The sequence below is a fragment of the Ursus maritimus genome, unplaced genomic scaffold (assembly GCF_017311325.1).
Source record: "Ursus maritimus isolate PB19 unplaced genomic scaffold, ASM1731132v1 scaffold_17, whole genome shotgun sequence".
In the NCBI taxonomy this organism is placed as follows: Eukaryota; Metazoa; Chordata; class Mammalia; order Carnivora; family Ursidae; genus Ursus; species Ursus maritimus.
This window is the reverse complement of record NW_024424119.1, coordinates 17,362,265-17,365,700: the sequence shown is the minus strand read 5'-3', so window position 1 is coordinate 17,365,700 and position 3,436 is coordinate 17,362,265.

Genomic DNA, 3,436 nt, shown 5'->3' with positions numbered 1-3,436 from the left:
TATACTCTGGAAATAGATAACTCTTTTCCATCAGAATCAAGAATCTGCTACCCAGATTAGGCAAAATCTATAAACAGCATGCCTATCAAATTTGATTTTGAGAAACTTATTTATGTTTGAATATGATACATATGATAATAACAAGGGAACTCAAGTCAAGTAAATAGCTGTTATTTCTAAACTAAAATTTTTTTTTTAGATCCCTGCCTCTTTTAAGATCTGGAGTATCTGAATGTGACAGCCTAGAAGGAAATATGCATGATTATTTATCTCTAGATCTCTCCTTCAAAAATAAATATTTTGTGTGTCTTTTAATGCTCTCAACTACTATGTAAAATATATACATATGAAACCATGAGTTTTGAGGGCATAGATAATTTTGATTAATTTCATCAAATAATAACCTAGTGCAAAATGAGTTCACTATAGTGAAATTACTAACTTGAAATGTTCTTCAGGTTATGGTCTTTCCCCCACCAAACTGGCCTGTAGTTTCACTTAATTGACTGATCCCTCCGGTTTTTTGTGTCAGATTGACAGCACACATACCAATCAATTGTCCATACCAATCAATTCAAATTCTCTTTCATATATATTTTACTTTCATCTGCCTTGTCTGTCAGTGAACATGTCTAAACTCAGTTATGCATACCCATGCATATACACCAAGCAGTAAAATTAATCAATACCTATGTGTCCTAAAGAAATGCAATTTAACCCAAATGTACCATATTTCAGGCCCCAGAATAGTTGCATGTTTTAAGAATGCATACAGAACTTTACACAGATACACAGAAGTCATCATTACAGTGCTACAGAATGGACCTGAGTGATCATGTAGGCCCAAATTCTCATTTTACAAATAAGAAAAAATCAGTTATTTTTCTCTGCCTTTCTTCAGTGTATTAAAAAATAGAACTGAAGCCCTACCAGATTCCAGACACTCTGCTCAGTGCAGAAGACACAGGGGTGAGGCACGCACAATGTTTAAGGGGAGTTTAGCATGAGGCAGTAAACTGAGGGTCATAGTAAAGACAGAAGAAATGCTAAAACCAGGGGAAGTTTAAATGTTATGGAAGTATGGAACTAGGAAACACAAGGAAAGTGTGTTATATCATCATCGGGACATTAGGGAATGGTTCAGAGGAGGGGTCACACTGCAGCTATCTCCTGAAAGCAGTGAAGTGAATGTGTGAGGAAGACTGTTCCAGCAGGAGGAAGGCTTTGTTCAAAGGACAGAAGTATGTGAGAGCACTACACCTCCGAAGATTGCCAGTAAGTCGGCATGGTTGGTGCAAAGAATGTGTGTATCCTCACAGGAGGATAGGAGGAGCATCTCTCAATTGTGTAACTTTGGACAAGTCACCTACCCAGTAATGCTGGGCCTTTATTTTCTCATCTTAACTTTGAGATAATGCTGTAAGGTATATAAGTGTTATCTCCACAGAAAGAGAAGAAGCTGGAAGGCAGACAGGATACAAAAAGAACCTGGTCTAATTAGATGAGGAAATCACAAATCATCCTGAATGTAATTGAGGGCAGTTGGTAAATTTTGAACACAAAAGTGTTTGTGTTTTTAAAAATCATTCCAATGGCAGTGTGAAGTTGATTTAGGGGAGGAAGAAGATCAAGGCCAATGCCATCACAGCTCTTAGCCCAAAATAAGAAGGGTCTAGCGTAGTCATTGGAAATGGGAGGAGTTCAGGAGAACGGTTTGACTGTACTAACTTGGGGGACAGGTTAGATACTGGTACCATTAACCAAGATAAGGAGAACAAGTAGAACAGCTTTGGAGGGAAGAGGGGCATTGAGACGATGATACACAGGAGCCATTTTAAGATTACAATTTGGAGCTTATAAGAGAGGTCTGGACAGAGTGTAAGTGGGAATACCCATGTTAGATGAAGGAATAAGTAAGGACAAGATCATTTAGAAGTTTGTGTAAAGTAAGCACAGGAGACCATCAAAGATACCAACCCCCAAAAGTTAGGGGTAAAAATAAGAAGGAGGTTGAAAGGAATGGCAATTTTAGGAAAGAAAAAACCGGGAAGATGCATTGTAGTAACGAAGGTATCCCTTTCAAAGACCCTTTCAAAGGGTCATGACCAGGTCCAGAAAAATAGGACTCGAAATATTCTCTTAGTATTTAGCATTTTGGAAGTTACTGGATTTTTCTAGAGCAATTTCAGTGGGTTAACAGGAGCAGAATCCAGTTTTAGAGTGAGTGTGTTTTGACGAAGTAAAAAGATAACTGTAGTGTAAACAATTCTCTCAGTCATCTTGGCAGAGGAAGAAAAGGGAGAGAAAATAAATTAGGGATGTTGTATGGTCATATTTATGTAAAAAGGATTTGATCTAGTGTATATAATGAAGACCAAGAGTAAGGAGTGAGACAGGTTAAAGACGCAGAAAACTGGAGAGACAATTGATGGAACAAGGGCCAAGAGGAAATTTAAAGGATAAGATTCAGGACACAGGTTAAAGGATTAACTGTAGACAAGAGGAATGACATCCTGACAAGCAGGAATGGAAGTGGGAAGGAAGGAGATAATTGCAGATGAGCTTACAGGTGACGTGCAAGAAGTTGAAGAGGTGTATAATATCAGGAATACAAGCTGTAAAGGAATTATAAGGGAAAATAATTAATATTTATGTTTCATTTTGCTTTAAAACAGCATCTATCAAATGCTAAAGCATCGTTCCTCAACTTTATAGCTCCAACGTTTTCAAAATACGGTGAGGCAATTCTCACGTGTCTCATCCACTCTCTTCAAGTCTTACCCACATAAAAGCCTCACTCCTGTTAATTGGTTTTGGAGACATTTAGTAAAAAAATTGAAATGCAGTTCCTTACTTCCACATTTATTGTGGTAATTAAAAAGATACAATCTGTTATATTTCAAAATTAAAAGTAAATTTTATATTTCACTGAAAATTGGAAGGCAATGTCATATGGTAGAATTATGAGTTATATTCTTTTGATATTCCTTTTTCAGGATATATTATATTTCAAGATAATTTCACAGTTTTAGATCTTTTTTTATAAACAGGTTGATCAATTACAGAAAGATGAGCAATGGTCTTAAACACAGAAAGAAAACAAATAAGCTACTGTAAATAGAAAGCTTTTGTATTTATATAAATTTCAGTGAGCTCATTTCTATAGAGTATCTGGGATATAAAAACTGAAAACATGTTAATCCCTCAATTATATGCAGTACAATTTAAGGAGGGTGAGGAAGAGAGAGTATGGTCACGTTTAGATTAGTTTATACCACTGATCAACAGAATCTGGAAGCAGCAAATTGCCTTTTAGACTTCCATGTGCTGTAGGGTAGATATTAACCATGCTTCTTGATTCACAAATGAGAATTGGTTTTAATCCCATCCATCTTCCAGGTAGGATGCATCTATTGGTTTATTGGTATGCAGTCCT